At 37.9% G+C, this 23,413-nt stretch overlaps 1 protein-coding gene across 1 annotated transcript in view; it reads left to right on the forward strand.

Annotated features, from left to right (window-relative positions):
* Positions 1–23,413, forward strand: part of LOC150082029 (rho guanine nucleotide exchange factor 17-like) — an 862,761-nt gene that overhangs the window by 340,461 nt on the left and 498,887 nt on the right. The window lies entirely within an intron of this gene.

The raw sequence follows: 23,413 nt of genomic DNA on the forward strand, positions 1-23,413 counted from the left end.
CGGGGTCACTGGAATAAAAAAAATTACTTGTGAATACTGAAGCAAGTAAGCACTAACGTGTCTTAAAATTTTATGAAATATTATAACATAGTTATTATATTCATATCACTCTTATATCACGCGAAATTAATATAGTTTATTAGGCCGTTCGCCTAATAAACTCATTATTATAATATAAAACTTAGTTTTATATTATAAAATAAAACTATATTATTAATTATAATTTAGTTAAATCAGGTGATGTTTCGGGTATCTTACTGATACCCATCATCAGACCATGCTGTGGGGCTACAAATTTGAATATATTAGGATATTACAGTTACAATTATCAATAATACAACTGCAATTGCCAATATTACCATTTGAAAATTACGATTCTAAAGTATTAATTTTTGAATTGCTGTTACAATAAAAAACAGGAAATCTAAGGTAATATAAAGCAATTACATTCTTACCTGCTGACAGCCTCCTCTTGCCGATGCTACCAGAAACTTTATGTGCGTACTGACTGCCAGCAGTTTATTTATAGCAGAGGGATTAACTCCATTAACCAATAGGATAATGTCATGTTTATCCTGTATCCGTGGTTCTTGTATAGTAGAAATCAGGGATGACCTTTGCTCCCATGCTCTGAACATCAGGGTCCATGTGCAGCCTGGTTCAGGATCTTACCGATACCAATCATCAGACCATGCTGCTGGTGCCAGGTTTTATCCTGGGTTCAGGATTCTTGTGTAGTGGAAGCCTAGGGTGACCTTTATTCAAATACTCTTGGCATCAGGGTTGGTTTGCAGGCTGGCAAGGGGTTAGGCTCTAATTACTGTCTCTAATGCTTGTTGTTATTTAATGACAGTGTCAAGATTAATGGATTATTTTAATGATGTTTCAAAGAATAGCTTTGAGTTGAAATAACAGAATTAAAATCTAACAAGACTAAGCTGACAGCACAGAAGCGTCACCACTATTAATCAACCGACGAATGTTAAAATAATCTATAAAATGTGTTTTTCATAAATTTTATTGTGATCTAATATAAACATTAATTTTTGCAATCTAATTGAAATATCCACGGGCCTGATAAAATTCTTTCGTAGGCCATAGTTTGGGGACCCCTGACCTAAAGCACCAAAAAGAGCGGTAACGGATAGCCTATCCAACAGATTCCAATGCAAATGAACAGTAAATTAGCTGCTTATTCCAATGCAAATTGCTATTGGCACATTCCAATGCAAATAAGTATATAAATCGTTTAGAGATTGGCCATTTGATTATAAGTTGGGACTGTTGTCACAGCTTATTTCAGGACTGACCAATCCTTCATCACATAGGAGATATTATCTAATGACAACACTCTGAAAAAACTGGTAATTTTAAAACTGATTTTCTATATGGCAGCTCATATTGAAGAACTATGAAAATTGAAACATTTCTCAAAATAGCACAGATATAATAATAGTTTCTATTAAAATAGAACAATGATCTTGTTTATATTTCAGCATAACCGCCAGATTAGAGGTGTTTATAGGGGGGGGGGAAATAAATACAGTCATTGTATTTAGTAGTCATATGAGCTTGATCCACAGTCCATTCAAAGTCATATGCTACTTCACACTTGCTCTTGACTGTTTGGCTACATCAGGCCCAAGCTATTATTATATCTTAATTATATTGAATAATTTTTTACAACATTTTTGTTGGTGTATTGTATCTAGAGGCAACCTATTATCTGTTGAGGAACTCTTAACCAGTTAGACCTGAAACAGGCCGTGATGTAGTCTCATCTTTTCAACAAATAGCTGCTTAACCTTCTTTTTGCAAAGCCATCTGTTTAAAAGTTAGTGCCGTATCAGAGTAACTCGTTGCAAAGGCAAGTTTCATTCTGCTAAAAGAATTCAGACTGTTATGTTATCCGTATAGTTTAAATCTTGCTATCTGCAAAAATAGTTTAAAGGACAAGTTTGTTCTGTAAGAATCTTATAAAGGAAAAATGTCATCCTTTATTTACATGGATTCTTAAAGACAAATGCGATTGTTGATAAGAGAGTCAGATTTTTTAAAATGTTGATTTTTTGTGAAGTGTGCCTGATTTTAAAGAATTCTGGTTCACGAAATGTATTAAAGAATCCTAGTTTTAAAGAATCCTGGATTGTAAAATGCTTTATTTTAGAGTGTTTACTGTATTTTTCATATTATTAGATCATTCATAATTAATTACTAACAAGGTAATTAGTTAATTTCCTTTCACTTCTATTATTCACAGTATTTATTAACTCTTAACTGCATTTTTTAAGGATAGCAGTGTTTTTTACTCATTGTTTCAATTAGTTTTCTTTAATAAAATTCATATTGACTTTTAATCATGTAAAATTTTAAATTTATTGTTTGTGCATGAAATATAATATTACTTGCAAAGTGCATATAGTAACATGGGTTGACAACATTTTGGTTTTCTCAACAGTTTTTTCCCCCTCCCAAGGTTTTTTATGTTTCTTTGAGGAATGTTTCTACAGTTACTGAATCAAATTCACATCGAAATAACAGAATTTCTTTTAAGAATGGCTTTTAATCATGTAAAATTCACATTTACTGTTTGTGTATAGAATATAACATTACTTGTGTGGTACTACAATATATATAGTAGATTGGGTTAACATCATTGATTTTTCTCAATTTATCACCCCCCCCCCACAAGGCACATTCACAAATTAAAGCTTTACTCTCCTCACCATTTCCTTCCATCCTTCGATTGTTTGTTCATATATAACAGCACTACTCGTAATGGATGGATATTGATGAAATATTTTTGGTCAAGCCATCTGAATAACATAAATTTGTAAATTTTTCTTTCTATAAAATTTCAAGTTCTTGCTTATGCGTAAATTGGAAGTGTATATTACAGTTTCAAGAAAATGGTAGATTGACACCACATTTTCAGTGTGTGTATGTTCTCTATGTCCCTGGGAAGGTTTTAAGATCAATTTGAATTTGACAGACCCTACACACATACATTAAAAAAGCCCTTAGTTTTCAACAGGAATTACTCGAGAAGACAAATTTGGATCGACAATTCATTTTCAGTGTAAAATTCACTGATCTCTAGAAAATTTATAATGGGGATTTTAATTTCCCAGATATTGATTGGAACTTGTCGGTTGGTCACTCACACATGAGCAAGGCTATTGTGGATTTATTCAATGATTGTTTTCTACAGCAGTATGTTTGGGAGGCAACTAGAGGGAGTAATACTCTTGATCTGGTTATCAGTGTGATCCTTCTTGCATTAAGAATCTGCAGATAAAGGAACTACTATGTGGCAGTGATCACAGTGTGCTGATGTGGGATTTACTCAAAGAGGTAACTATCATCAGGGGTAAAGGGAAGGGTTTTTGCTTTTTTAAAGGTGACTATGGTGGTCTGAGACAGTTTTTAAATTCTATATAGTGGGCCCAACTGATGATGTTACCAACAGCAAATTCTAAATGGGAAGCATTGAAAGAATTAATTTTGGAAGCTACTAGGCTTTTCATACCAACTAAGAAATATCGTTCAAGGTTTAGGCCTAAATGAATGTCAGATGAACTAATCAGACATGTGGCAGAGAAAAAAAATCCATGGGATACATATAAATTAACAGGTGACAGTGAAGCTTATGGTAGATATAAGCTGGTCTGTAATCAAGTCACATAGGAGGTTAGGCAGGCAAAGGAAGATTACGAGAAACCATTGGCAAAGGATGCAAAAAAAAACTGCAAAGAGTTCTTTACTTATGTAAACTCTAGAAGGAAGGGAATGAATCAGATTGGTCCATTTGATATTGATGGTTCAACTGTTGATGATCTTGCTCAGGTAGCTAACAAACTGAATGAGTAGTTTGCATCTATATTTACACACGAGGAGCTGAGAGGTGGCAAATGAAGCTTAACATTGACAAATGCAAAGTACTACATATGGGAAGCAGCAACCCCAAAGTGACGTATCAACTCTGTGGTACTACACTGACTGTGGTAGAAAACGAAAAGGACCTGGGGGTAATTGTGCAGGCAGATATGAAGTTTTCTGAGCAGTGCAGACTGTCTGCAAGAGTAGCTCATAGTGTTTTGTCAATGATATACAGGAATTTTTCTAGCAGGAATAAGGAGGTGATTATCCCCTTATATAAGGCAATGGTCAGGCTACACCTTGAGTACTGTATACAGGTCCGGAGGCCTCATTTTAGGAAGGATGTAGAGCTGTTGGAACGAGTACAGAGAAGGGCAACAAGATTAGTGAATGGAACAAAGGGTTGCTCTTACGAAGAAAGGCTTAAATTTTGCAAATTACAGCATCTGGAGACTAGGCACCTGCGAGGTGATCTGATTGAGGTGTATAAAGTCTTGAATGGTTTGAGCATGCTCAATACTGATGGAATTTTTCCTCTTGCTCATAATAATCATTTGAGAGGGCATAAATGCAAATTGAGGAAAGTCAGATGTAGGATAGATGTGTGGAAGTCTGCCTTTAGCCAGCAGGTGGTTGATTGGTGGAACAGACTTCCATCCTTTGTTGTGGAAGTTGATAGCCTAAATAAATTTAAGGCTGAGCTGGACAGGTATTTGGAACGAATGGAGGGGTGAAATGGGAGCATGTTTTTCTTTTTTTTTTTTTTTTTTTTTTTTTTTTTTGGCTGATGCTGCATAAGCTTGCTTTCTTGCATCATATGCCTCTACTAAAGCTAATGCTATTCAGAGAGGGGAATGTGAGAGATGTATTAAACTCTGGCAGTGATTTAAATGATTTTGTAATAACTCAGAGCAAAGTGGAGGAGAACTTGTTGAAGATACACATAAGGAAAACACCTTGGTTGGATGAGATCTATCGAGTTATATTAAAGGAGGCAGCAAAGGAAGTAAGCAAACCCTTAGCTATAATTATGAGAGCTTCCTTGGACTCAGAGGAGGTATCCATGGACTGGAGATGTGCAAATGTGACTGTGACTCCGATTCATAAAGGAGAATCAAAGGGTGACACAAGTAATTATAGGCGCCTGTTAGTTTAACTTCTGTCCCAGGGAAAGTAAGGGAGGCACTGGTTAAAGAAGTACTGCACAATCATCTAGACAGACTTCAGTTATAGTTCAGACAATGCATAGGTTTGTTAAGGGGAAGCCTTGTCTGACCAATTTGATTGGATACTATGATGTGGTCACAAAGGAACTGGATGCAAAGAATAATTTTGATATCATATACAGCAGACTCTTGATTTACCAGGAAGAGGATTAACCGGGACACTTCAAGACTCCAAATTGGGGGGGGGGGGAAGAGAGAGAGAAGAAATGTTTAATTTGTTTTAGTGCATCACGTCAATTGTTGTGTTCCATTGCACCGCAAAAGGAAAAAATTTTGTTTCGTTATTTATGTTAGGGATGTCGGAATTTTTTTAAGTTTAGAAATCGTGAAAATGATGGGTAAATGCAAAAGAGTTGCACTTTCAGTTTAACAAAGACTTGGAATTATTCAAAAGTTTGAAAACGGTGCATCCGTTAGATCTCTAATGAACCATTATAATGTTGGTGACCAAACCATATGCAACATCGTAAAAAATAAAGGGATTCTATTAGGTTTAATATTGACATTGCAAAAAATAAAGGGAAGCATCGTATTGGATACGCAAGTAGTACGTGTTAAGTTTTTTATCTATCGCCATATTTTTTCCTTAGGTCACTGAACATTTTTCGATATAGTAAGTCCCCAACTTACGCAACTATGGATTTACGTAAATTTGTTTTCACTCAAATTTTTTTTTTTTTTTTTTTTCAGATTGTAAAATTTTAAAAAAACAAAAAAAATAATAATAAGCAATCAATAACGATGATCACGGAATGCACAAATTGCACAAGTGAGATTGGAGTAACAAGCAGAAAAATAGGAAAGAAGAGAAGATTCTTACAATTATGTATTTATGGTTTTTTTTTTTTTTCATATGACTAAAGATTTCAGTGAAGGGGACACACACACTTCACCATAATAACGTAAAAATGCACAGAATTCCAGCTATCGGTATTATTGCAAATGCAATAAGATTGAGTTTACTACTCGTTTGTAATTAATTGCACTAACAGAAATGCCCAATAAAACGGAAAGTGCAAATTGTCTTTATTGTTTTATGGCAATGACCTCCAGAAATGTGCTTTAGTAAAATGTGAGCTCGTGTGGGGTGATAATAGTGAGTTTTTGCCTTAACCCTGTGAAATTCTTTACATAAAATTTCATTTTGACCGTTATTGTGGTGTTGACTAAGTGACAGTAGTGCTAGTAAATCTACCAAGCAAAGGAAAGCGATTGAATTGGATCAGAACATTAAACTAATAAGAATGTATGAAAATGATCAAACATTAACAAGTTTTGCACTGAATTCAGATTTGTCAATAATAATATAGTAGCAATATGTTACTAGTCATTCCCAAGTTACGTAAAACTCAACAAAGTAAGAAGTCCTGGAATGTATCTCTTATGTATGTCGGGGACTTCTGTATTTTTGGATTAACCGGGAATTCGATTATCCGGAATTTGTTTTTTACCATCTATCCCGGAAAATCGAAAGTCTACTGTACTTGGATCTTAGAAAGGCTTTTGATGCTGTTGCACATGGAAGACTGCTGCACAAATTGGAGCAGTGTAGCATTGAATGCAAATTGTTGCATTGGATAAAGGGATGGTTTAGTGGGAGAAGACAGAGTGGTAATCAATGGAAACTGCTCTTCGTGGAGTAATGTTATTAGTGGAGTTCCTCAGTGTTCGGGCCATTGTTGTTTTCTTTATTTATTAATGATATTGATGATGGTATATCAGGCTTAATGTCTAAGTTTGCAGACAATACGAAGGTTGGCAGGGTTGTTAATGACAGTAATGATAGTACACTACTGCACCAGGATTTGAAAAATTCAGCAGATGGGCTGTGAGAGGTAGCAACTGAAGTTTAACATTGACAAGTGTAAAGTACTGCATAATGGTAGCAGTAACCACAGAGTAACTTATCAACTGGGTGGTACTAGACTCAGGGTGGTAGAGAATGAAAAGGACCTGGGGTAATTGTGAAGTCAGATATGAAGTTTTCTGAGCAGTGCAGATGGTCTGCAAGAGTAGCTCATAGTGTCTTGTCAATGATATACAGGAATTTTTCTAGCATGGAAAAGGAGGTGATTATCCCCATCTATAAGGCAGTGGTCAGGCCACACCTTGAGTACTGTATACATGTCTGGAGGCCTCATTTTAGGAAGGATGTAGAGTTGCTGGAATGATTACAGAGAAGGGCAACAAGATTAGTGAATAGAACAAATGGTTGATCTGATTGAAGTGTATAAGGCCTTGAATGGTTTGAGCATGCTCAGTGCTGATGGGATTCTTCCTCTTGCCCAGATTAATTGTCTGAGGGCACATAAATTCAAATTGAGGAAAGACGATTGTAGAATAGATGTGTGGAAGTTTGCCTTTAGCCAGCAGGTCATTGATTGCTGGAACAAACTTCCATCTGTCGTTGGAGAAGTTGACATCTTAAATAAATTCAAAGCAGAACTAGACAAACATTGGAGTGAATGGATGGGTGAAATGGGAAGGGGTTTTTTTTTTTTGGCTAATGTATAAGCTTGCTTTCTTGCATCATATGCCTCTGCTAATGCTAAACTGTTAAGACCAGTTTAGCATTAGTTCCTTCCTGGTTATGAAAGTTTATAACCAATTATGAAGATATGTTTTGGACATTACTCTAAAAGGAAAAGTTCAATAGATACTAAATTTTTATCGTATGTTTTGTTATTTCTTGTTGGAATTTTAGGCCTGATTACAATTTCATAGCCTTTTTCAGCCCCCCCCCCATACACATACCAACACAGAAATATTGTGATAAGCAGTTCTAATTCTTTTCAAACTCTCTCAATTGTTGTACAAAATATTGTCAGTGGGGTAATCCATGTCTTCTCTAAACCAATTTTCTTCTCATTTAGAAAAAAAAGAAGCAGGTTTGTCAAGAGCTAATACAGGCCACAGTATAATTTGCATGAATGGGTCACGTCGAAGTATGATTTATACTAAACAAAGCCATACTGTGTGTACTTCAGAATGCCATATTAATTTAAATGTCCCTGGATTGCACTGTTACTCATTGTCTCTAAGATTTTTCCAACCATTGAAGTCAGACTAACTGGTCTGTGGTTACCAAATTAACTCTTAGAACCATTTTTATGTATTCGCAATACATTGGCGTTCCTCCAATCCAAAGGAATCTCCCCTGAGTCCAAAGATGCCCTTATAATTAACCTCAATAGTTCAGTACACTCCCTCACTCTTCCTGAAAACTACATGGTACATTCCATCAACTCTGGGAGCCTTATTTGTATTTATGCTCAAAAATTTTTCTAATAAACAATCATCTCTAATTATGACATTACTAATTTCATATGGCTTAGCATCACTTGCTCAGCCTCTTTTCAGCATGAAGGTTCTTTCGTCAGTAAAGACCGATGTAAAGAACAGTCAGTCCTCGTATAGCACGATAGTTGTGTTCCTAGAAACCCCTCGTGCAATGCAAAATCGTGCAATATAAATAACAGGCCCTATAGGAAAAGTAGGGTTAGGTGCCAACCACCCAAGATGGAACATACATTTGTAACAAAAACATTACCAAACAATAAATAATCGTAATAAAATACTTACATATTTTATTACGATTATTTATTGTGTTTTAGTCGTAATAGTCTTAATAAAATACGTAAGCATTTTATTACGACTATTATGTAATAAAATATTGCCAATTCTTTTGCTTCCATCATTAGCAAACTTTTCTTTGTTTGATTTTCTATCCAAACAGATGACAGCTGTTCCATCTCTTCCAATTCTTTGTGTCTTGATTTAATGGATTTTATTACACTTTGAGTTGTTCCTGCTATGAAAGTTGTTTTTATTTTCTCTCCATTCTTTCTAATTCTCGGCGTTGCCTCATTTAGGCTTATAGCACGTCCAATATCACATGGTCTTTCATTTCGCTCAAAGTGTTTCACAATTTCATATTTTTTCCCTATCGACAGAGGCGGACTGGCCATAAGCCTTACTGGCGAACCCCGGTGGGCCGGAGGCCAGAAGACGATGGAGGCCAGTGTGATTTTGGCCATAAACGTTAGTATGAGGCCACTACAAATTTTCCCAGGTAAGAATTTTTGATCCAGTTCGCCTCTGTCTATCGATATTGCTTTTCTTTTTATCTCTGAATCTGTTGTGTCTTCACCAGGATGCTTCCTTTTCACACCTTTTAAGTATTTTACTCATTTTTAGGAATAAAGCACAATTACAAAATGAGGAGGCACACTTGATACACATAAACAAACCTGCGCACGTGTAGCAACTGAATAAACAACACTGTAAAGGCAGAGACATACTATTAACACCTCACTCACTAGCTCACATTTTACTAAATCACATTTCTGGGGGGTTACTACCATAAAACAATAAAAACAATTTCCAGTTGCATTCCTCCTGGCGCCTCCGTAGCCAGGTGGGAAGGAGCAGCAGTGTGTAGCACACGCTTCTTGATTAGACCGGGTTCGAGCCCGTCACCACCAAATACAGAGGATGCGGAAAGGTCAGGGAATGACCACCGCATATCCCGGAGCAATATGGCCTTAGTTGCTAATGCTCCTAAAAACCAAATAACAAACAGTTGCATTCCTGCTAGTGGAATCTGTTATAAACGGGTAATAAACTCGATCTAATTGCATTTATGATAATACCGATAGCTGGAATTGTGTGGGTTTTTATATTATTATGGTGAAATGTGTTTCCCCTTCATTGATATAAAAAACATAAATATATTTTCAGAATCTTCTCTTCATTCCTATCGTGTTGCATTCAGTTGGGGTGATTCTGCATTTGACTGCCATTTCTTGTAAACACAAAGACGAATCGTGCTTAAGCAAATTCGGTTCATGTTATACATGATATCGTTCCCCTGTTTATAAATCGTGTAATTTAATTCATGTAGTGTAAACACATGTTATACGAGGACTGACTGTACCTATTGAATTTATCTGCAACCCCAGCTGGGTGATCTAAGACTTTCCCACATTCAGTGAACAGGGGTCCGATCTGATTGGCTTTCTTCTTTGTTGTTTTCACATACATGAAAAATTTCTTGTCCCCATTCTCTGCGCTCAGCTATTGCTTTTTCATACACAAGCTTGACCTCCCTGACTTAATTTTTGGTTCTATTAGAGATCAACTTGTACCTATTTAGGCTTCAGTACTTTTCAGCTCTCTAATTGCCCCATGCTATCCTTTTCCGCTCTATTTCACCAGCTAGCTCGGCAGTCATCCATTTCGGCATTTTCCTCAGGTGACTAGTCTCCAGATGCTGCAATTTGCAGAACTTAAGCTTTTCTTGGTAACAGCACTCCTTTGTTCCCCTCACTACTCTTGTTGCCCTTGTCTGTACTCATTCCGGCAGGTCTACATCTTTCTTAAAATGAGACCTCCACACCTGTATGCAGTTACTCAAGATGTGGCCTGACCATTGCCTTATACAAAGGGATAATCACCTCCTTTATCCCTGCTAGCAAAGTTCCTATATATCATTGACAAGACCTCATGAGCTGCTCTGGCAGCCTGTCTGCACTGCTCTGAAAACTTCATATCTGAAGACACATTTACCCCAGGTCTCTTTCGTTCTCCACTTTTCTACACAATCCTGCTGACTTTTGTATCATCTGAAACTTGGACATGAAGCCTCTTTACCTTCACCAATATCATTGATAAATATAGAAAGCAATCATGGTCCCAACCCAGGGTTCATCTAGTTCCCCAGGGTTCATCTAGAACCCTGGGGAACTCCATTAATAATATTAGTCCACAATTGAGCAGTGTCCATTGATTACCACTCCCTGTCTTCTCCCACTCTAGCAGCAACTTTCCCTTGATATCATACTGCTCCAATTTGTATAGCAGCCTCCCATGTGCAACAGTATCAAAAGCTTTCTTGAAATCCAAGTATATGTTAATATGATGTGAAACTTATTTTTTTGCATCCAGTTCCTGTGTGACTATATCATAGTATCCATTCAAATTGGTCAGGCAAGATTTCTTGACCAGAACTATAACTGCAGTCTAGATGATCCTACATTGCTTCTTTAAGCAGTGACTCCATTACTTTCCCCAGAACAGAAGTTTTACTAACAGGTCTGTAATTACTTATGTCAACCTTTGATCCCCCCTTTGTGAATTAGGGATACATTTCCACTTCTTCTGTCTGTGGGGCCTTCCTCTGAATCCAAGGATGCTCTCATAATTATGGTTAAAGGTTTGCTTACTTCCTTGTTGCCTCCCTTAATATTATTGGTAAGATCCCTTCCACACCAGGTGCCTTTCTTATGTTTAACTTCAGTAGTTTCTCCTCCACCTTCCTCTCAGTTATTCCAAAGTCATTTAGAGTTTGATAAACTTCTGGCCTCCGTGTCTCTACAGAATTCCTCATGTGTGAATGTAGATGCAAAATACTCATTCAGTTTGTCAGCTACCTGAGCAGGATCATTATCAGTCGAACTGTCGATATCAAGTGGACCAATCTGATTCGTCCCTTTTCTTCTGCAGTTTACACAAGTAATGAAGTCTTTAATGTTTTTCTTTGCATTCTTTTCTAAAGATTCTTTGTAATTTGTCTTTGCTTGTCTGACCTCCTTTGTGACTTGATTACAGACTAGTTTATATCTACCTGAGGCTTCTACGTCGTATGATAATTTACATGCATCCCATGCAGTTTTGTTCTCTGCCACAAGTCATTAGTTCACCTCATATCCATTTAGGCCTAAACCTTGAACAGTATTTCTTAGTTTGTACGAAAAGCCTAGTAGGTTCCAAGATTAATTCCTTGAATGATTCACATTTTGAATTTGCTGTTGGTAGCATCATCAGTTGATCCCACTGTATAGAATTTAAAAACTGTCTGAGACCATCATAATCACCTTTACAAAAAGAAATCCCTTCCCTTTAACACTTGTGGTAGTTACATTTTGAAGTAAATCCCACATCAGTACACCATGAACACTGCCACCTAGTGGTTCTTTTATCTGCAGATTCTTAATGCATGAATAATCATTGCTGATAATCAGATCAAGAGTATTACTTCCTCTCCCTCTGATTGCCTCCCGCACCTGCTGCTGTAGAAAACAGTCATCCATTAAATCCACAAATGTCTTGCTGTTGTGTGAGTGACCAACTCACAAGTTCCAGTCAATATCAGGAAAGTTAAAATCCCTATTATAAGATATTCTGATTTACTGCCCCACTCTATTTCTCTGTACAGCTGTTTGTTGTTCTCATCAGCGTTATCAGGCATATAATACACTCCTGTTCTCATTTTTGCTTTTCCAGTGCTTACATAACACCAAACTGATTTAACATTGTGCTGGCCACCCATGTGAACTGGGTGCACTGCCTTAGATTTTGTGTTTCCTATCTAACAGCATAACCCTTCCCATCCTGTCCATCCTTTCTGTACACATTGTAGTCCCCAAATTTAAATTCTGCATTCCTTATATCTATGTGGTACCTTGTCTCTGATATCCAAACAGTATCCACCTTTGATGTTTTGACCAGCACTTGAAATTCATCAAATTTATTTACTATACTCCTAGCATTGGTGTACATGCAAGTATACATGCACCTGTTCTTGCTCTTAGTTACTTGAACACAGTCCATATATTTACTTGTTCCATGATGACTCCTGGCAGTTCTAGAAATCTTCCCAGGCTGCTGCTCATTGAAGTTTTTATTCCTGCATAATGTCATGCGTAAGCATGTGGTTTCTTAACTCCCGAGCTTCATATATTTTGTTCTGTCTGAATGAACAAAATGAATTCTATAGGGGGGGAAAGGGATAAATTTTATAGGTGGCTGAAAAATCATTCATTAAGTGCCCTCTTTTCTCTCTCTCTCTCTCTCATTCCACATACCTTTTAGCCTCATAATTCATGGTATTGACTGCTTAAGTAAGCAGTGCATTTCCTAGACCAACAGTTTGTTGACGATATGAGACAAAAAACATAGCATGAGTGTGCTGCAGAATAGCTAGTGAACGATCATGACCCACCCATAGAAATTCTGTCTACTATAAACTAGTCGACTGAAAGTGCAGATAAAATTTGTTTCATTATTCATCTGCTCAAGATGATGACATTTCTTCATATCTTCTTATTTATCTGTGATGGCCTTTATTGCTTGTATGGTTTTGGGCTCAACCGTATACTTAAAATTCTCTACACAGTAGACTAGGGCAACATTTTTTAACCAATTTTGTAACATAACCCATGCAAAAAAAAAAACAAACAAAACAATCCATTTGTTTATCCATTAGTGTGTAATATGCACCAATGTGCCAAAACATTATGACCAGCGAGTCATTATGCAAATCGAAGCAGCTGCAGGTGAACTATGGCACATGTGTGTGGGTCAGGACCCTGTATGGAAAACACCTGATACTGAGCTTCTTTAATCAGTGTTACTCTTGTTCTTCAGATGGGAAAGGCAGCGGCAAAACTTGCCCAAGTCTTTGGGCAAGTTTGGCAAAGGCCAAATTGTAATGGCCAGATGACTGGGTCAGAGCATATTTGAAACAGCACGACTGGTGGAATGCTCATGGTCAGCCGTGGTTAGTACCTACCGAAAGTAGTCCAAGGAGGGGGAATCCACGAACCACCGGTGAGGTGTTGGATAACCATGGCTCATTGATGCTTGAGGTGAGTGAAGGCTCTCCTGGGTGGTACGTGGCAACAGAAGAGTGACTGGTGCAACTCCCTGGTAATTGGAATGTTGGTGGCAGGAGTAATGTGTCACAACATACAGTACATAGAACCCTGCTGAAAATGGGGTTGCGTAGCCACAAGCCACTCCGAGTGTTCATGCTAACCACAGTTCACTGGTGACAACACCTACAATGGGCACGCGAGCATCGAAACTGGACTTTGAGTGATTGGAAGAAGGTCGTCTGGTCCGATGAATCACGTTTCCTGTTGCACCATGTGGACGGCTAGGTACGTGTGGGTGATTTACCTGGATGCACTGTGGGAGGAAAACAAGCTGATGGCAGCAGTGTCATGCTTTGGGAGATGTTCTGCTGGGATACCCTGGCTCCAGTCATCTATGTGCTGGGCACTCTGACATCTACCGCCTACCTAAACACCATTGCTGACTAGGTACGCCCTTTCATGGCAACAATCTTCCCCTCTGGCAGTACCGTCCTTCAGCAGGATAATGCACCATGCCACATCGCCTGGATTGTTCGAGACTGGTTTGCAGAACATGAGGAAGACTTCCAGGTATTGCCCTGGCCTCCAAATTCCTCAGACATCAATCCCATTGAGCATCTATGGTTTGTGTTGAAACAGCTACTTCGATCTGCGGCATCTCAACCACAGACTTTACAGGAGTTAAAGGATCTGCTGGTGACGTGTTGGTACTAGATAGCACAAGACACATTTAGAAATCTTGTAGCAACCATGCCTCACCAGGTACGAGCTGTTTTGGTTGCACATGGAGGACCAACATCATATTAGATAGGTGGTCATAATGTTTTGGCTCATCGGTGTATGTATTTTTATATTTAATACAATCCTTGTTTGTTTCTAAAAATTTTGTGCCCTATCTAAATTTTTCCATGATCCATAGGTTGAAAAACATAGGGATATTGCACTGTGAGCTTGATGACTACATCAATATGTTGATTACCTAGAAGTTTTGAACAAAGTTGATGTTTCGTGTTCAACTGTTTCATCACCTATATTCAGAGTTTATAATAACATGTGGGCCCATTAAGGGATGGATTTACTTTTGAAAGATGATAAAAAAAAGTTCATGTAAACTTAGGTCTGATTTCATCTTGTTTCTAAGTTACAGCCATTTTTGTGTTTCAGCAAATATCTGCCTTACATTTATAGGAAATGCTCAAAAATGAACACTATGCATCTGATTCCATGTATTTAAATGCCTCATCATAGACTTCCTCACTCACTAAAAAGTTCCACACATGAAACTTTTTAGTGGTGGAGGAATATTGTTTTCAGATTTGCTGTGTTGGTTGCAGTGGCTCTTGCACCATCTGAAATTCGTTTTCTAAATGAACCAGTATCCTCAAGTCGTTAATGTATTTTCTGAAAGGCCTTTTTATTCGGCACTCAACCGTTAGGGAAGCTTTTTGTATATAGACATCTTGACTTGGCTGCATTGCATCTAGCAAGTTCATACATGAAATGCTTGTCTGCCCTCTCTCTCAATTTGAATAAGCCTCCATCATCACAGCAAATGCCCATTATAAAAATGTTAATAACAACCTCTAAATGTTGTGCTTTACAGTTTAAAACTGTGATACTGAAATCACTCAAATAAACAAGATTCCATAGTAAAATCACAGTGGATCTTGTTTACATAACTATCAGCAAGACTCCCTATGATATATTGAGCATTGTAAACAGCTGAATGGAGCCAGCTATGCTGACTCAGTTTGTGGAAAGAATTTCTGCAACACAAAAATGGCTGTAACTCAGAAACAAGGCAAAATCATACCTGTGTTTACACAAACTTTCTTTTATTGTTTTTAGGTCCTAAATCCAACCCTGAAGTTGGTCCCACATGTTATGATACACCCTGTATAGTCTTCCACTTTTTTTTTGACGAACCTGTGTGAACAAAATTCTCTGCCAGTTATAAATAGAACTATTGGGAAGTAGTTTTAAGTATCTCATGCAGAAACTTCGTTGAACTTTAGTTGTGGTCTTTGACTGCTGTTTACATTATGTTAGGGCCGACCGGGCTAGCCGAGTGGGTAAAGTACCTGCCCGGCAACCCAAAGGTCGCGGGTTCGATTCCCGCCTCGGGCTTGGATCAAAGTACTGCAAAAAACCTTGGGAGGTGCAATATGGCCACAGAAGCCGATGCGCCAAAAACTACCAAATCAAAAAAAAAAACAAAAAAAACCCATTATGTTAGGGTGACCCAAGTCAAAAACAAGGCACACCTACCAAACTGTCAGTGGGACACATGAGATTGTGTAGGCCCTACCTGAATAGCAAACATGTGACTGTATGTAACATATGGTCATGTCACATTTGAATTACGTGACATACAGTCACATGTAATTCACAAACTTGTTACTATTGGAAACAGATGTTGAAATAGTAAGTATTATTTTATTATGATTGTTTTCTTTAAATACGTTTAATCTGAAACTTTATCCATATATGTAATACATCTTGCTTATAAATCCAAATGGCACAGATAGAAGAGTAGTGCTTTATTTCCAGCAGTATCATGTCCTGTTGTTCTGTCAACTTGTTGTTGTTGTTATTTGGTTTTTAGGAGCATCAGCAACTAAGGCCATATTGCTCCGGGATATGCGGTGATCATTCCCTGACCTTTCCGCATCCTCCGTATTTGGGGGTGACGTGCTCGAACCCCGGTCTAATCAAGAAGCGTGTGCTATGCACTGCTGCTCCTTCCCATCTGGCTAAGGAGGCGCCTGGTCAACTTGAACATCTAATAATAATTTTAAAAAAAGTATCACTTGTGAAATGTGTGTGACAAAATTTTCATGTGACTTCTAAATGGAATCACACAGTTGAGGAAAGAAAAAGAAAAAAAAAAAAAAGCAAGCCTTTTTGGTGACCCTTCTCATCCTTGTTGTTACAACAAGGGCACTTCACTCAGAAACAGGATGTCTGGTCAACCAACATTATACATGCATATCAACTACTCATGAAGGTCATAACTGTTTGCAAAGTTGTGAAGCTACACTCACTGGCCAAAAAATTAGAAACTTTCATTCAGCATCTAGTAGGGCCCACCTTTTATCTGAATTGCAGTCTATACTCACTGTGGCCTGGTTTCACTACATGTTTGAGGGAGTGTAGCTCCATATTTGACCAGATTTCCATCAGGATATTTGTGAACTGTTGTATTATTGTTTGTAGAGAACTGCAAAGCCATACTGCCCATTCCAACGTATCTCAGCCGGATTCGGATCTGGAGAATTAGGAAGTTAGGATTGATGCTGGAAATCTTGGGTATTTTCCATGTACCATTTGGATACAAGTTTTGCACAGTGAATAGTATGTTAGCATCTTGAAAGTATCCATAATAAATAATCCAATCCATTATAAATGAAGCATTTCCAGATGAAGTTGGTCCGACAGGAAGGCATTCACTGATGGTAACATGGGGTATGTTCTGTTGGAACGGACCCTGTCCGTTCCAACAGAACATACCCCATGCTACCTCCAACTGCTTGAGTGAAAACAAGACACTCTGGATGCATTGCTTTATGAGTTCCACACCACACTTCCATCCTATCAATGGTACTAAAAAGTGTAAATTGAGACTTGTCAAACCACACGTTCTTTTTCTGCTGTTCCACAATCTAGTCTTGGCATTGACAGCAGCACTCCAGTTGAACATTATGGTTCTTTACAGAAAAAGATCATGTGGATTGTTTTTGGCTTTTGTATAGGCACACAACTATCATTCCCAGATTAATCAACTCCTACTGAATAATTTGATCAGAAATAGGTCTTTCTTTGCATTAACTGAATTTTTTCAGTCATTTGCTAATACTGAACCTTGTATTCTGATGCACAACTTGCTTTAAATTCCTGCTGTGTGTTTTTGCAGTAAATACCAATTTTCTGCTGCATTTCTTCCTTTTAGTGCAGCATTCTTTTGTTATCTTTCAATTATTATGTACTTCTGAGATGGTTGCTTTCAACACACAACTGATTTCCTTTGTTTTTTCAATTATGTTTTCTGCTAAATGTGTTCCAAAAATAATACCTTTTGCACAATAGTAATAGTAAAAATAACACAATAGTAGAGAGAAGGGCAACAAGATTAGTGAATAGAACAAAGAGTTGCTTTTACAAAGGTTGCTTTTAACAAAAGTTGCTTTTAACAGGAGAGATTGCTTCTACAGGGATGGGATACACTTAAATAGAAAGGGTGCAAGAATATTTGCTGATGCTATCGAGGCAGTGTTAGGTGGGTCGGAAAACTGCTAGCTTGGGGGGAGACAAAGACTAATGGATTAACAGTAGCCACTGGCAGAGGTGAAAGAGATTCTTGCACTGCTTCTATTGGAATGAGCAGAAGCCTGAAAAACAAGATGCAGGATATTTCAGAGACTGCTGGAAGTCATTGCGGTACAAGTAAACACATGGGTTGTGTTAGGGTAGCTAAGAATAGAAACAGGTGCATGTATACATGCGTGTACACTAATGCTAGGAGTTTAGTAAATAAATTTGATGAATTTGAGGTATTACTCAAAACATCAAAGGCAGATATTGTTGGGATATCAGAGACGTGGTGTCACACAGATATAAGGAATGCAGAACTGGAATTTGGGGAGTACAACGTCTACAGAAAGGATAGACAGGATAGGAAGGGAGGAGGGGTTATGCTATTAGTTAAAAAACACATAAAATCCAAGGAAGTGAAGCCAGTCGACATCGCTGGACAGTGCAGTGTTGAGTCAGTTTGGTGTGACATAAGCATTGGGAGATCAAAATTGAGAGTAGGAGTGTGCTATAGGCCTAATGACTCTGATGAGTATAATAAGAAACTGTACAGGGAAATAGAGTGGGCCAGTAAATCAGAGAGTCTTATAATGGGAGATTTTAATTTCTCAGATATTGACTGGAATTTGGGGTCTGGTCACTCACACACTAGCAGGGCTTTTGTGGATTTATTGGATGATTGTTTTCTACACCAGCATGTTCGGGAGGCAACTAGAGGGAGTAATACTCTTGATCTGATTATCAGTAGTGATTCTTCATGCATTAGGAATCTGCAGATAAATGAACCACTGGGTGGCAGTGATCACAGTGTGCTGAAGTGGGATTTACTCAAGGAGGTAACTACCATCAGAGGTAAAGGGAAGGGTTTTTGCTTTCGTAAAGGCGACTATGATGGTCTGAGACAGTATTTAAATTCTATACAGTGGGACCAACTGAAGATGTTACCAACAGCAAATTCAAAATGGGAAGCATTCAAGGAACTAATCTTGGAAGCTACCAGGCTTTACATACCAACCAAGAAATATTGTTCAAGGTTCAGGCCTAAATGGTTGTCAGATGAACTAATGAGACATATGGCAGAGAAGAAAAATGCATGGGATACATACAAATTAATGGGTGACGTGGAAGCCTATGATAGATATAAGTTGGTCTGTAACCAACTCACAAAGGAGATTAGGCAGGCAAAGGCAGATTATGAGAAATCCTTGGCAAAGGATGCAAAGAAAAACAGAAAAGAGTTCTTTACCTATTTAAACTCAAGAAGGACAGGGATGAATCAGATTGGTCCACTGGATGTTGATGGTTCAACAGTTGAGGATCCAGCTCAGGTGGCTAACAATCTAAACGAGTATTTTGCATCTACATTCACACATGAGGAGTTATTCAGGAAGGGGAATGTCGTAGGTGAAGTAAACATTGGCAGTGAGCTAGATGATTTTCTAATAACTGAGAGGAAAGTGGAGGAGAAATTGTTGAGGATAAATATAAAAAAGGCACCCGGGGTGGATGGGATCTATCCAGTTATATTAAAGGAGGCAGCAAAGGAAGTAAGCAAACCCCTAGCCATAATTATGAGAGCTTCTTTGGACTCAGGGGAGGTACCCATGGACTGGAGATGTGCAAATGTAACCCCAATTCACAAAGGAGGATCAAAGGCTGACACAAGTAATTATAGACCTGTTAGTTTAACTTTGGTTCCATGAAAATTAATGGAGGCACTGGTTAAAGAAGCACTGCAGGATCATCTGGACAAGAATTCAGTTATAGCTCAGACACAGCATGGGTTTGTTAAGGGCAGGTCTTGTCTGACCAATTTGATTGGATACTATGATGTAGTCACAAAAGAACTGGATGCAGGGAATAACTTTGATATTATATATTTGGATCTTAGAAAGGCTTTTGATACTGTTGCGCATGGAAGACTGCTGCACAAATTGGAGAAGTGTGGCATTCGAGGCAAATTGCTGCTATGGATAAAGGGATGGTTGAGTGGCAGAAGACAGAGAGTGGTAATCAATGGACACTGCTCAACATGGACTAATGTTATTAGTGGAGTTCCTCAGGGTTCAGTGTTGGGTCCATTGTTGTTTTCTGTATTTATAAATGATATTGATGATGGTGTATCAGGCTTAATGTCCAAGTTTGCAGACGATACAAAGGTTGGCAGGGTTGTTAAGGACACTACTGATACTATGCTGCTGCAACAGGATCTGGAAAGGTTGAGCAGATGGGATGAGAGGTGGCAAATGAAGTTTAACATTGACAAATGTAAAGTACTACATATGGGAAACAGTAACCCCAGATCAACGTATCAACTCTGTGGTACTACGCTGACAGTGGTAGAGAATGAAAAGGACCTGGGGGTAATTGTGCAGGCAGATATGAAGTTCTCTGAGCAGTGCAGACGAGCTGCAAGAGTAGCTCATGGTGTCTTGTCAATGATATACAGGAATTTTTCTAGCAGGGACAGGGATGTGATTATTCCCTTGTATAAGGCATTGGTCAGGCCACACCTTGAGTACTGTATACAGGTCTGGAGGCCTCATTTCAAGAAGGATGTAGAGCTGCTGGAACGAGTACAGAGAAGGGCAACAAGATTAGTGAATGGAACAAAGGGTTGCTCTTACGAAGAAAGGCTTAAGTTTTGCAAATTACAGAGCCTGGAGACTAGGCATCGCCGAGGTGATCTGATAGAGGTGTACAAGGCTTTGAATGGCTTGAGCATGCTCAATGCCGATGGGATTCTTCCTCTTGCTCAGAATAATCACTTGAGAGGGCATAAATTCAAATTGAGGAAGGACGGATGTCGGATAGATGTGCGGAAATTCGCCTTTAGCCAGCGGGCAGTTGGTTTGTGGAATAGACTTCCATCGCTTGTTGTTGAAGTTGATAGCCTAAACAAATTTAAGGCTCAGCTGGACAGGTATTTTGAACGAATTGAGGGGTGAAATGGGAGTAGTGGTTGTTTTTTTTTTTTTTTTTTTTTTTTTTGGCTGATGCTGAGTAAGCTTGCTTTCTTGCATCATATGCCTCTACTAATGCTAATGCTAAAGAAAGACTTAAGTTTTGCAACGTGACAACTTACTTTTGCATACTGCATGTTTAATTATCGGTTGACACCAATTTCAAAAGGTTTCTAATTTTTCAGCCACTGAGTGTACTTTTAAATTACACTCTATGTCCATCTTATCCTTCTGGCTCATGTAGGCTTTGTATATCAAAGCAGCAGTTGTAGCAGCATATAGGTCTATATGAGCTTAATGTCCAAGTTTGCAGACGATACGAAGGTTGGCAGGGTTGTTAATGACAGTACGCTGCTGCAACAGGATCTAGAAAAGTTGAGCAGATGGGCTGAGAGGTGGAAAATGAAGTTTAACATTGAAAAATGTAAAGTACTACATATGGGAAGCAGTAACCCCAGAGTAACGTATCAACTCTGTGGTACTACACTGACAGTGGTAGAGAATGAAAAGGACCTGGGGGTAATTGTGCAGTCAGATATGAAGTTTTCTGAGCAGTGCAGATGGTCTGCAAGAGTAGCTCATAGTGTCTTGTCAATGATATATAGGAATTTTTCTAGCAGGGATAAGGAAGTGATTATCCCCTTGTATAAGGCCACACCTTGAGTACTGTATACAGGTCTGGAGGCCTCATTTTATGAAGGAGTGTAGAGCTGTTGGAACAAGTACAGAGAAGAGCAACAAGATTAGTGAATGGAACAAAGGGTTGCTCTTACGAAGAAAGGCTTAAGTTTTGCAAATTACAGTGTCTGGAGACTAGGCACCTGTGAGATAATCTGATTGAGGTGCATAAAGCCTTGAATGGTTTGAGCATGCTCAATGCTGATGGGATTCTTCCTCTTGCTCAGAATAATCATCTGAGAGGACATAAATTCAAATTGAGGAAAGATAGATTTTGGATAGATGTGCAGAAGTTTGCCTTTAGCCAACAGGTACTTGGTTTATGGAACAGACTTCCATCCTTTGTTGTGGAAGTTGATATTCTAAATAAATTTAAGACTGGACTGGACAGGTATTTGGAACAAACGGAGGGGTGAAATGGGGGAGTTTTTTTTTTTTTTGGCTGATGTTGCATAAGCTTGCTTTCTTGCATCATATGCCTCTACTAATGCTAATGAGTGAACTGGTAACACTTTCCTATAGGTTGGGAATATCCACTACCATATGCTTGTTTTTTTTTTATATCCAGTGAAATGTTGATTATTATGATCATGAATTTTACATTTTTTTGGGATTTTGCATATACTGTATTTTTATTGGGCTCAGTGAAAGTCCCATAAGAACAGTATCAAGTTTTTTCCATGAAAATGCATTGGGTTATTTTCAGGTCATCAGGTCATAATTCTTCCATGAATGTGGTTCTTTCAGCACTCTGAATTTTGTGTTCTTTTGTGAAGTTTTATCAGAATAAAAATGGTGATGACAAAGCATTTCAGTTCTTACTATATTTAGCTACAGTGCATGTGGTTAGATGGTGTGCCAGCACATTATTGGTATGGTGTTAAGATCAATGATAAATTGGCTGCTGATCTGTGTCACAGTTGTAGTGAAAACATTTTTGGTTTTATTTTACTTATTTTTTGATTGAATATACAGTGTTATTCGATTTTGGGGAGGGGGGGATAATGTTATTATCCATTATTATTTGATCATGAAAAGCCCTTTCCAAGGGGAATTTTTCCTCACCCAGCTTGGATCATGGTGTAATTGTATCACTCTCATTCCATTGGCTGCTGGCAGATTACTTACATGGCAGCCAATGATCACACTACTTTGAAATTACAGTATATGAGATCCATGTGAAATTACAGTATACGAGATCATGATTGATGCAAAAAAAATATAAAAAATAAAATATACACACCAATCTGTTGGTTCTTGCAGACTTTTATACCCATCTGGTTTGTATCATTCATTATATTTGGTGGTCATATACTAAATCCTTTAAAGAGATAATGTAGATGTAAATTTGAAGGTCATGTTATGTAGTAGTTTTTGAATTTATGAATTGACAGATTTTAAAGCCACACTTTAAAATTTACAAAACATTTTATATCCTATAATATAGGCCTTAATGAAATTATATTTTTCAAGCCTAACGTATACTATACTTAGCAAATTTTTGTGGCTTGATCATCACATTATTGCATTCATGTTTTAGTGCAGTTCATTGCCTATATTAAACAGGTCAGAAACTTCACTTAGTGTTAATATTAATTTATTGCATTAGTTGACTATAAAATTTAATGAGCCCATTGTATTGGTTGTATTGATTGTGATTACTACTTAATTTTTTATTAGCTGTAGTTGATATGCTGAG

Source organism: Mastigoproctus giganteus, chromosome 8 (assembly GCF_048544385.1).
Source record: "Mastigoproctus giganteus isolate SK-2022 chromosome 8, ASM4854438v1, whole genome shotgun sequence".
NCBI lineage: Eukaryota > Metazoa > Arthropoda > Arachnida > Uropygi > Thelyphonidae > Mastigoproctus > Mastigoproctus giganteus.